This window comes from Lissotriton helveticus, chromosome 2_1 (genome assembly GCF_964261635.1).
Source record: "Lissotriton helveticus chromosome 2_1, aLisHel1.1, whole genome shotgun sequence".
NCBI lineage: Eukaryota > Metazoa > Chordata > Amphibia > Caudata > Salamandridae > Lissotriton > Lissotriton helveticus.
The window spans coordinates 1,931,566,878-1,931,580,194 of record NC_136059.1 but is presented as its reverse complement, the minus strand read 5'-3'; positions in this window follow the sequence as shown (position 1 = coordinate 1,931,580,194).

The following is a 13,317-nucleotide window of genomic DNA, read 5'->3' as shown; positions in this document are numbered from 1 at the left end:
TGTATAAATTGGGAGTCGAATTTCCGCATTCTGCTTGGACTGCCAGAACAATCAATCTTGGGTGCCTGGCGGTTGCAGTTTGGTAAGGTAAGTGTGAGTTGTTTTCCAGTATGGCAAAAACAAAAAGGATATTAAAAAAATAAGGAGAAAACAAAGTTAAACTGCATAAGAGTTAAACAAGAAAACTTTCAGAGGCACCAGGGCTAAATCATGTCTGTTTCTGGCAGTTACCTCCAACAACAGGCCACCCCCACCCAAACTCCACTTACCTTGGAATTTGAACCAGACAGCACTAAGCACACATTCATACATACAGCAACATAGCCTTTTCAAAATGAAGTAAATAATCAATGCACCGCTGTCAGTCACACCACACTCGCTGCCCACCACTACTACACAGATATGTAGGTCGGGTCTGTGATGTTGTTTATCTTTAAGCCACTTAGAGTCATCATCATCCAAATCAGTTGGTTTCAGTGAATTTGAAAGCTTCCATCTTCTTCCGGTGGCATTTCTCGCAGTTGTCACGCTCACGTCCTGAGTTATTCCATCAATAATCTCTGATCCTCCTGACCTGACTCTGACTGCAAGTATAGTGTCCAACTCCGAGTCCGTACAAACAGTGTCTGACTACCGAGTAAGTCCTCTATCAATCAATCAATCAAGGACATTTATAGAGCGCACTACTTACCCGGAGGGTCTCAAGGCGCTAGGGGGGGGGGGTGCTGCTACTGCTCGAACAGCCAGGTCTTGAGCTTCTTCCTGAAGGAGAGGTGGTCTTGGGTCAGGCGCAGGTCGGTCGGGAGGGAGTTCCAGGTCTTGGCGGCCAGGTGGGAGAAGGACCTTCCTCCTGTTGTCGTTCTTCGGATGCGGGGGACGGCGGCGAGGGCGTGACTGGCTGATCGGAGGTGGCGTTTGGGAGCGTAGAAGTTGATGCGGTTGTTGAGGTAGCTCGGGCCTAGATCGTGTAGGGCTTTGTGTGCGTGGGTGAGGAGACGGAAGGTGATTCTCTTGTTGACGGGGAGCCAGTGCAGGTCTCTCAGATGTCCGGAGATGTGTCTGCGTCAGGGGATGTCGAGGATGAGTCTGGCTGAGACGTTCTGGATCCGCTGGAGTCTCTTCTGGAGCTTGGCGGTGGTTCCGGCGTAGAGGGCGTTGCCGTAGTCCAGTCGGCTGGTGACGAGGGCCTGGGTGACCGTCTTCCTGGTCTCGGTGGGGATCCACCGGAAGATCTTCCGTAGCATGCGCAGGATGTTGAAGCATGACGAGGAGACGGCGTTGACTTGTCTGGTCATGGAGAGGGAGGAGTCCAGGATGAAGCCCAGGTTGCGGGCGTGGTCTGTCGGTTTGGGTGCGGTGCCCAGGGCGGGGGGCCACCAGGAGTCGTCCCAGGCGGAGGGCGAGGAGCCCAGGATGAGGACTTCCGTCTTGTCTGAGTTCAGTTTCAGGCGGCTGGTCGTCATCCACTCGGCTACATCTTTCATCCCTTCGTGAAGGTTGGCTCTGGAAGCGGCGGGGTCGTTGGTCAGGGAGAGGATCAGCTGGGTGTCATCGCCGTAGGAGATGATGTTCAGGTTGTGTTGGCGTGCGATGGGCGCGAGGGGGCTCATGTAGACGTTGAAGAGGGTGGGGCTCAGCGAGGATCCTTGAGGGACGCCGCAGATGACTTCGGTGGCCTCTGACTTGTACGGTGGCAGACGGACTCTCTGTGTTCTTCCGTCGAGGAAGGAGACGATCCATTCCAGTGCCTTCTCCTGAATTCCGACGTTGCTGAGGCGCTGCACTAGGGTGCGGTGGCAGACAGTGTCGAATGCCGCGGAGAGGTCTAGGAGAATGAGGGCCGCTGTTTCTCCGTTGTCCATCAGGGCTCGGATGTCATCGGTGGCAGCGATGAGGGCGGTCTCGGTGCTGTGGTTGGCTCGGAAGCCAGACTGTGAGGGGTCGAGGGATCCATTCGTCTCGAGGAAGGCGGCCAGCTGTTTGTTGACGGTCTTCTCGATGACTTTGGCTGGAAACGGGAGGAGCGAGATGGGGCGGTAGTTTTTGAGTTCGGTGGGGTCCGCTGTTGGTTTCTTTAGTAGAGCGCTGAGTTCGGCGTGCTTCCAGCTCTCCGGGAAGGTGGCGGTGTCGAAGGAGGTGTTGATGATGTCCCGCAGGTGGGGTGCGATGACAGCGTCGGCCTTGTTGAAGACGTGGTGAGGGCAGGGGTCGGTCGGAGATCCGGAGTGGATGGAGTTCATCATGCGGACGGTGTCATCGGTGCTGATCGGAGTCCAGGCGCGGAGGGTGGTGGTGGGCGGCGTTGCAGCGGTCGTTGTGTGCGATGGTTGAATGCTGAAGCTGTTGTGTATGTCCGCGATCTTGTTGTGGAAGTAGGAGGCGAGAGAATTGCAGAGGTCTTGCGATGGGGTGATGTCGTTGTTTCCGGCGTTGGGGTTGGAGAGCTCTTTCACGATGTTGAAGAGTTCCTTGCAGTTGTGTGAGTTGTTGTCCAGTCGGTCCTTGAATGCAGTTTTCTTGGTGGCGCGGATCAGTTGGTGGTGCTTCCGGGTGGCAAGCTTGAGGGTGGTCATGTTGTCCGGTGTTTGTTCCCTTCTCCAGACTTTCTTGAGGGCTCGGCAGTTCTTCTTGGAGCTCTTGAGTTCGTCGGTGAACCATGGGGGTTTCTTGCTGCCGGGTCTGCTGGGCGGGGTCCTCAGGGGGGCGAGTTCGTCCGCGCAGTTGCTGATCCACTTCGTGAGGTTGTCGGCGGCCTGGCTGGGGTTCGCTGAGCTGGCGGGAGGGTGCTGACTCAGGGAAGCGGCGAGCTGGTCGGCTGTGATCTTGTTCCAGCTTCTTCGGGCAACCTGTTGCTGGTGGTGGTGGGTCGTCGTTCTTCTGAAGGTGAAGTGGACGCAGCTGTGGTCCGTCCAGTGGAGTCCTGTGGCGTGGCTGAAGGCGATGTCTATGCTGGATGAGAAGACGGCGTCGAGTGTGTGTCCAGCGAGGTGGGTGGGGGTGGTCATCAGCTGCTTGAGTCCCAGGTTTGCGAGGTTTTCCAGCAGGGTGGTGGTGTTGCGGTCGTCGTTGTTCTCCAGGTGGAAGTTGAGGTCCCCGAGGAGGATGTAGTCGGCGGAGGGGAGGGCGTGCGGGCTGATGAAGTCGGCGATGTCCTCGCTGAATTGTGTGCGTGGTCCCGGGGGTCTGTAGATGAGGGTGCCTCTGAGGGTGGTCTTGGGGTTGACGTGGATCTGGAAGTGCAGGTGTTCGGCGGGTGCGATGCTGTCGTCGGTGTTGGTCGTGATGCGGATGGTGTTCCTGTGAATGATGGCGATGCCTCCTCCTGTCTGGTTGACGCGGTCTCTCCGGATGATCTTGTAGCCGTCCGGGATGGCGATGTCGGGCGCTTAGGAGGCGTTCATCCACGTTTCCGTGAGGAAGGCGACGTCTGGGGTTGTGGTGTCGAGCAGGTTCCAGAGCTCGACGGCGTGTCTGTGGACGGAGCGGGTGTTGAGCAGGATGCACTTCAGGTGGTTGCTGCTGGTGTTCTGCTTGGTGGACGCTGGTGCAGTGCAGGTCCGGGTGCAGGAGAACTTGCAGGACTGGCAGATGAAGGGTCCGTGGGTGCGTCTCGGAGTGGCTCGGTAGCATCCAGGGGTTCGGCCGGCGTTGAGTGCGTTGAGGGTGGCGGCGTCGTACGTCCGGCGGGTGGGCTGGGGTCTGCGGGGGCCAGGGGTCCTGGCGCTGGGCGCGGTCCAGGCACGGACGGGCGTAGACGGGCTTACCTTTGGCGCACCTTCGGCGCTCAATCGGTGCTCCCGCTGCACGCGTCCGCTGCGCGGTCGCTCTGGGGACGTCATAAGAAGGGAGCCGGTCGCGAGGGTCTGCGGGGAGGCGGGAGCGCGAGCCAATCGGCTGTCGGGGGGGCGGGCCACGGGCTGGGGCGTCGGGAAAAGCTGGGGCCGGCTTGGCGGCCCTCGGGAGGCTGGGGCGGCGGGAAAAGCTGGTGTGGGCTCGGCGGCCCTCGGGAGGCTGGGGCTGCGGCAGCGGCAGCAGGCACAGGAGCGTGGGGGTGACCAGGCCGAAGGCGCAGTGGTCACTCTAGACTCTAGACTCGTCCTGACTCAAAATGCAATGGGTTGGCATACACATTTGTTATTGAACAACATGAAGGGAAAGATTGAATTGAGTCACTTTGTAGAATAGTAGACATTCACAACACAACAATCACGCAGCGTGCATTGCATTCCATCATTTACCTGTTCTTCCTGGAAGTCCCTTACGGTTAGGAAGGATAGATAGAAAGTCAAGGCCCAGGGTTAGAGCCAGGCACACATTTGTTTGAATTCTCATCCAATGTCTGACTTGAGGGAAATGGCTTTTGGGTGAGTCAGGAGTGGATTTTACTTCTTCACTGTCTGTACACAGTTACAACTCTGATCCAACAATAAAAAGAGTAAGACGAGGGGGATGGATTTGTGAACCAGAAAGGCACACACAAATATAAAGTAAATAATGTTTCTTATCTATATCAGTTTTTTTGGGGGCCGTCAAAGAAAGAAAGTAACTGGAAAATGAAAGAGCCTAGTTGTCAGGGAAGTAGAGCTTGTCTTCAAACTCTGATGGTTTGCCCAGAAGTAGGTCACCTAACACACTACTTCCATGACCTTAGTCGCCGTCATCATCTTCCTGCTGTGCTACTTCAGGTATGGTGTAATTCGGTGGTATAAAGTGCTGATTCATTTTCATCATGGTTAACTTCTACTTGCTTTGGGGCAAGCGACGGGTCCTTCTCACTGTCAGAACTGCACCAGCAGCTCTGAAAACACGCTCAGCAGAGCACTTGCTAGGGGCAAGCCAGATAGTTTATTGCCAGATTGCCGAGCACTGGCCATTCTCACATTTTCCCATACCAATACCGCAATGGGTTTTGATCAAAGTAGAGCTCTGTTGGGTCATCCAGATAGGCCTGGACCATTCGTTAAATGGTCATGGTTGCTCTGCTTTGCTCAGCCTCTTTTGTCTTTGCCTCAGCACTGGACTAAAGTCCTGCCTGTATAAACCATTCCTGTGCCAATTAAGGGGCTGTTGCTTCTGTTCCTGTTGTTGTTCTTGGTGTTGTTGGTAGTTTTGGCAAATGCACTGTCCTCAGGTTCTGAAGTTGAACTTCTGACTGCCCTACAATAATTGTTGTGCCCTAGAGGAACAGGCCTCTAATTCCCAGATGTTGTTTTTCTAGCTGACTGGCTTGCACAGCTATCCAAATTTTGTAGCTGGCAACATCCCTACCTGAAAAAGGAGTAAAAGTGTGCAGTAATGGTTTGTACAGCGGATCAAGAATTGTGGCACAAATGTAATGGTTGTATGACACAAGGCCTCTTTGCACCCTTGCATTTTCAGATAAGCGAAGGGTTAAGCCCTCCACCAACTCATATGCTTCTTTTTTTCCTCCACACCTGCATACATTGCAGACACCTCCTTTAGCCTTCCTGTAAAATGTGCAACAATAGGATAGCTTGGCCCATGGTACAATTGTCCTTGCTGACTTCAGGTGTGAAGACCTCGAAAGGAAACAGCATCTCTGTCAGCCCCATTGGTCCATCTCAATGATCATGCCTTTCACAGTAGGATCCCTTCTTTGCATGACATATTCATCGATCGGTCTGTACTGCTCAAACAGACATTCAAGAATGTAATAAGTTGAGATCCAACATGTTGGCACCTTCTGGATGAGTGCTTTAACTGGCATGCTAATATCACATTGAATGATCCTCAGCTGCTTCTGGGCTTTAAAATAATGGCTGAAATGTGTGCAGATTCTTCTGCTGGTGGTCAGTAAGTTGCTGACTCTGTCTTCTTTTTTCAGAAAGTCTCGAACAATGATGTTAATGCAGTGCGCCAAACAAAGGACCCTGTAATTGCCACCATCGGCCACAGCCTTAACTATACTACTGCCATTGACCGTGGCAACAAAACCAATGCTAAGCCCTCTTGGTCACAGCCATTCAAAGACCTTATTGCCAGAGTCTTCCAAAATGTTTGCAGCAATAGGAGATTTGGCAATGGCGAACATGGCTACTGTTGCATGTTTCCGAGTGGCATTAAAATTTCAGCAGTGTCAACACCTGCAGATACCTTATCTCTAACCCCCATAAAAGAGATCCAGTGTGCAGTGATGCACATGTAATTAGTGGTTTAGCAACTGGCCCGCATGTCTGTTGTCAGGTGGATAGTGTGAAGAGCATTCTGCTGTGAAGCTTGTCCAAGCAATTCCAGCACGAAGTGATGTACTGCTAGAACAGCTCTCTGGCGAAATAGGACCGGGTGGGATCCTTCCATTTCGGGCTGATGGCTGCCACAAATTCAAGAAAACTCACCCCTTCCACAAAAGAAAATGGGAGGCGGCCCAGTGCTAACATTTTAGCCAGCTTTGCGTTGTAGAAATGTGCTTTTGGGTGGTTGCATTCGTACTGCCTCTCTGACCTAAACATGCTGAGAATGGTAGCCTGGATTTTTTTCTTTTCCGGTGCCACTTATCCAGGTGTCTACTTGACACCAGATGGTAGGCTCAAAGCACATTTTTTTGTTGCGGTGCTATCTTGCCTTGAACTCCTTGGTGTCTCAGGCTGACTCTTGTGCCATTGCGATGTTGCTGATGATGATGTGGGTGGTACCACTGCACTGCTGGGGACAGGGATACTATGTGTAGTGGAGAAAATGTCTCCCTCGTGTTAATTTTCCACCCTGATTGGATCTTCTTCATCCCCTCCACTAAAACTTGCAGTTTTTTGGCCACTAAGGTGCACCTCCCACTGGATCAAGTGGTGTTTTCTCAGATGGGTTCTTTGGCCTCTGGTACCATAGTTTGTACCAATCTTGCGCTGACTAACACCTACTCCACAAATGGAGCATATAGCAATGTTTTCCTCCTTCCTGTTAACAAAAAGAAGTCACAAACTGGGGAGGTCACCTTTCTGATGCTGCTAGTGCCACTTGCAATGCCGGATGAACTGGTAGGTGGGCATGACATTTGACTCCCTGCTGTACCTACTACTACTGAGGTGGTTGTGGTGGATGTGGGTCACTGCCGGGACTTCGTAAATATGGCAGCTGGAGGTGGTGTTGGTGGTATCCATGCCACATCCCACACAGCAATTTGGGATCAGGTCTCTACTGGGGCGGGGCTAATGTCCATGATGACTGGCTGGTCATCATCCTTCTCTTCTACATCTACCTCCAAAACTCTAAGGATTTCTGAAACCTTCCTTTTCCCTAGCCTTGTCTCATGGTGTGTCTCACTGTCAGTCTCAGGCTGAGGTGGGATCCAAGTGGCGTCTAGATCATCAGAAGTACTTGCTGGGGATCTGGAAGACAATGGATCTTCTGAAAGAGTGTCTTGCTCTTCTTCTTCTTCAGCAGGAAGATCGATCTCCTGAACTGCCCATACTTTGGGAGGGACAACTACTATTGGGGGTGGTTGTGGCTGTTGTTGCCCACTTCTTTGAGTTTCCTGCATTGGTTGGATACTACTTTGCAATAACGATAATTAAATTTAAACATCACTGCTCATTGGCATTCTCGTGATTAGACTGGCTGCCTCTGTGACAGACATGGGCTTGGGCCTAGGTTGCTGGGGTGGGTCCACTGATCAGAAGGTTCTGCTCCCAGCTTGCTCCCTGGACACAACTCCTGCAGGCACAATATTTGGTTTCCCAAAAAACTAGTCTTCGGCGACATACAGATGGTGGTAAGTGGCAGTGCTTTCTTCTCACTGGCAACTTTCTTGATACTGGACCTGGTACCTTTCTTTGGGGTCATCTTGAAGATGTCACTTAGCACGCAGTGGCACAAGTTGAAGAGATGTCTGTCTGTGGTAAACGACATGTGATGTTGTGCAGAGAGAGCAGTCCTTCTATCTGACAGTACAATGAGTGATGTTGTCTCCTCCTCTTTTGTTCCCCTAAAAGCAAAGAAGCAAGAAGAACATCAGTGAAACGTGGCATTGTTGTGGTTGAAATACTAGCACAAAGCAATACAATATAATTTAGTGTGTGTGGTCACACTTGTTAGTGTTATTACCTCATACAGTGTAACCATTTGTGAGACTTTGACAACAACAAGGGCTTTCATGGTGTACTATGTACCCTACTGTAGCACACTCAGGAAGGATAGGAAAGAAGAAGAAGAACAAAATAAATACAAATGTAACAGTTTGGCATTGTGCATCCTGGGGATGCAGTACTTAGGGAGCCGTAGCTGACAAATGACAATGCAAGGGGAATAAAGGGAAGACAGACATGCAGGCCTATATGGCAAAACCACACTAACTGCCTCCACAAAATGGCCGCCAGCCACATGGTCAAAACACAACAACAACAAGCAGGAAGCCTGGAAAACAATGAACTCAAGCAGGCCTATATGAACACAGACTTTACAAAATGGCCCCTTGCACATGGGGAGGCTCAGCCATGGCAAATGATGACCCACAATTTCAAACACACACACACACACTGGCCAAACAAAGCAGACATGCTAAACAATACATCTTTAATGGAACAATGCCAAAAAAGAAAATCCACAGGGCTAAAATAAGATTTGCAATTTACTACCACACACAAGGCATTTAACACACATGAAAAAAGTGAAATACCCCCAAAAAACACAGTTTGTATTTCAATCCAATGCCATCCATGCCCTAAATGATGTTTCAATTTAACAAACACTAAGAAACAGTTGTTTCATGCACCCATGAGTAGATCTGGGCCTAATGGCTGAAAGACCAAATGGCAGACTACTGGGCTAAATAGTGAATTAAATAAATATTGCAAATTGATTTCAAAAGTTGGAGAAAATATAGATCCTTTATAAAAGAAGAAAATGTACTTACAAAGAAACAACTAGGCCCCTACTGACACTACAGGCCACCCACCACAATAAATGTTTAAAAATCAATCAAAAGTACAAATAAATCTGGGTGCCTGGCTCCAATCAAACAAACAAACAACGCCAATTTTCCAACTTACTTGTGAAATCTAAAATTAAAAAGTCCTCAAATCCAATGGTATATGATGCAGCAGACACAAAGAGTGATCCTTCCAGCTCCAAATCCAAATGAGAAGTGACCAGGAGATGGACAAAACACTGGCATGAGCCTGCTAGACAGGAACGGGAAGTTGGAGACACTGAGGCACTTCCTTCCTCTTAAAAAAGCAATAAAAAAGGACTCTTTGCACAAAGGTCAATTTGAGGAGTTTTTTTATCTAAAACATCATCTCGAGAAGGTTTTGATGCTGCTCGGGGAGAGAACTTTCTCCAGATTGCAGTTGTGGTAGATTCTGCGCATTCAGGATTGCGTGCTTCACAAAACGTCCGCCGGAAGTCCCATGGCACACCAGGAAGACGCGTTTGTGATCTCAAATTCTAGCTGGACCATGTGGCTGCCTAGTAAATCTCATGGCACTTGCAAACAGCTCGGGAAATCTTGTCAGCGATCGCAGGCACCCGGTGAGTTGCTCCTGCATGTGTAAAAATGCATTTCAGGCATGCAAACACAAAAAAAATCCGCTCCGTTGCAGAGTTTTTCGGCAATTTGGCATTCTACCCAGAATGTAGAGTTGCCAAAACTACGCAAACTCCACAACCAGAGAGAGGTTTTTCACCCACGGTTACTCATATCCTTTTAAATACAACTGCATCAGTTCTGCATGACTTATTAAGAGAGAACACCTACATTGCATATCATTATCATAATCTGATGCATCCGAATCTAGCACAGGCTAAAATTGATGCAGAAGTGGTAAAAGAGACACTAGAGGCCCATAACATCAATATGTAAATATGGAGCACTATTTGCGCCATCGCTGCATTAAAAAACATGACACAGCGGTGGCGCAAGTATGCCCCACACTCTTTTGCATTCTCTTGAGGATCTTATTTAGTCCTTTACAAACGGGATCACGGTTTTTATTCACCCTGTAGCTTGATATATTGATTCACTGCGTTCTCCTTCACGACTTGTCATGTTACACGTTATTATGTAAAGCCTATCACCATATTTTTGTGCCACGATCCTTGGGGACACATCTTTTAGACCTGCCAAAACAGCACGCAGTTCGGTTCACATCATTGTTTTTCACTGTTTTTTAACCCAATAAACGCATGTATGTTTACAGACACCAGAACCTGTTTACAATCACAGGCGTTCAATCACCCCTGCATGATGTTCACCCAGTACTAACTAATATACCACCATTCTGAGTTCAGGCTCATAGCCATGTTCTTTTTTCTTTTCGTAGACTAATCCCCTGATGAAGGGCTGAAGGATAGCCCGAAATGCATTGGGACACGTGAATCTTGATGATATATGTATTTGATAATACATGCTTTGGACATCTTGTTTGAGATTATTGCAATCATGAAAATAGTGAATTGACATTTGAAAGAAATACACAGTAAACCACTTGTGATTGAAAAAACTTTATTAAATTCATCAAAGTGAATAAAGACGCGTCCAGTCTTTCCTGCAGTGCTCGGAGGAGTCTTTCCCCTTGTTGGGGGAGCCTTGCAATAGACTTTCAGATCCAAGTTTTACCAGAAGTGATATCAACTCTGTATGAGCATGTACATGAAAAGCAGAGTTGCTTGTTGGCTTGACAATATCCCACAACCAGTGCTTGGATAGCATTGAGAATGTTAAAATCATTATTTCCTCTTCCCCTTACTGATCTATTCATCCCCTGTAATCATCTTAAAGGTCTGTGAAAAAGACAAGAAAATAGGTGATGAAGGGGGTATCAGAGGGTAAAAGAGAGACACACTCCTGCAGGTAAGTTGATGGGAAACCTGGACTGGAAGATGATGTCCCAGCTTCATTGATCTTTATGGATGGGGTCAGCAAATTTCTCACCTTGGAAGGGAATGAGAATCAGTAGATAGAAATACACAAAAGGAAAACAAGTGTAGGTGTCGCAGAGATCACTGACATAATATCGATGTATACAATCTCAAAACACAAAAATATCAGAAAATAAAGGTCGATAACAAAAATATTGCCTTCCTATACATAAATAATAAAAACACAGGCATTGTTGTGAAAATATCGATTTTTACATATATCAAAAACACAAATATCGGACACAAAAAGATTTTCACCATATATTATATAAAAAATATTGGGTTACAAAATATCGATTACAATAATATTGCATCATGTATACAAAAATATTGATTTAGAAAATATTGTTACATGTAATATTGTTTGTTAGTGCTATTTTGTATGTAATTTATTGCAGTATACACTGCAATAAATTGCAAGCGAAATAGCACTTACAAACGATATTACATACATTTTCTAAATCAATACTTGGTTGGTATTCTTTGCAGGTGAAACATTGTGGCCTGCTAATGCGCCGGTTGTGAGCTTCAGTACCTCTGCTATGCCAAGCTGAGACTTACTCACCACATGGCGTTCCACAGATGCAACCCTTGCCAACTTCCACGCGCCGCTCAATGCCGCACAGTTGCCACATCAAGAACCATAGTTTTTGAGCCTCCCCCAGCAGCGTTGCGGGGGAGTATCGAGCGGCAGCGACATGGGTTCACAGTGCCTCCTTGTAGCCTCTGAGCTCCAAAGGGATCGTAGTGCGGCAGATCGGATCAGTTTCCAGGGCATTGGGGGAAGAGTCAGCACCTGTCCCCAGGAGTAAATGCCCCTCCAGGCACCTCGAAGGGAGAAGTGGCGAAAGGAGGTTGTTTATTACACCTATGACCCCCAAAAAAGGTTCAAATCTCCACTCCACCAGGAACATAGTCTCCTGCTTCTAGAAAGGTAATTGATCAGGCTCTTTGCTCATCTAAAAAAGGGGAGACGATAGCAGTGATAAAAGAGAATTTAGTAGACTCCTCCACCAATGATCCCTTCCATAGTGTAGGTAAAAATAGATACACTTTAAGAAATGCAAAGTTTGAGGGGGAGAGCCACAGGATAATAGAGTAACCCAGAATCTCTGTAGCTCGATAATCGCTCCAGGGCTTAGTCTGGGAGGTGCACAAACCCAAATACCCTCACAAGTAGCTGCCCCCAAGACCTCTAAAAGGGGTACTAAACCTATGGTACCATTTAACAGCTTTGCATGAGACAGAGTTAAAATCACCCCTTCACTGAGATCATACTTTAAGATTAAGAATACCGAAGGGTCTCAGTCTAACCAGATTGGGACCTACACAATGGAGCCTCCCAAACCCACCTCGGTAGAGGAACCTGCGTTACTCTCGAATAACATTTTTTCTCCCCTTGTGAAAGATGAGCTGCTCAATAGTCTCTCCGTGGACAGCCTGGCACCGACTCCTCAGATAGGAGTAGGACTAGGACGTGTTCCCATGAATACTGAAAATCTGGGGGGATGGTGGGGGAATCAAAGTATAGAGGATGCAAGCTCTTCAGGAAAGAAACAAGGTATCTCAGGTATGGAGTCTACAAAAGAGAAGGGCTTCATGAAGGGAAGGCAGATTTCTGATCTGACACAAGATCTGGTATGCGCAATAGACGTGGTCTCTATGGTGGGGTCCCACTTATCTATCATAATGGTTGATGCCACCTTCGACAGAGTTAACTGGCCTTATCTATATGACCTGATAGAACAAAATGGTCTGGGTGGCAATTTTCTTTATGCTCTTCAATGTATATATGCTGCTCCCACAGCAAAGATTATTATCAATGGCTCTCTAACTACTAGCCTTCAGATAGACATGGGAACCTGTCAAGGATGTCCACTTTCACCTCTATTGTTTAATTTTCGTTTAGAACCTCTTGCAAGGAGAATAAGAGCAGAGCAAAGGAATCCCCCATTTCAGGATGGGGATTGGTATAAAAAGAGGCCCTATATGCAGATGACTATGTTGTCTATACAAGAAATCTGGAGATATCTTTGCCAGTAGTCATGGAACTAGCTGACAATTTTGGACACATTTCGGGCCATCTAGTCATTGAAGATAAGACTGAGACTATGACATTGAACAATCCCATCCCCATTCACCTTAAACACCTGGATAAGACAGAGTTCGGATATCTAGGAGTACGAGTGACGTATATCAACTTCACTTATGTAAGAGACTTAAAAACTTTTACATAGCTGGGCCTCTCTCCCGATCTCTATTTTAGAAAGGGCTAATTTAGTTAAAATGACAATTCTTCCTAAATTTACTTTATGTTCATCTCAGTAGTTTTATATGGAGGAGAAAGAGCATGAGAATCTCCTGGACATAACTTAGGAAGAAAAAGCTGGAGGATGAGATAGCACTTCCTGATTTCCATTTGTACTATTGGGTCTTCTTTTTGAA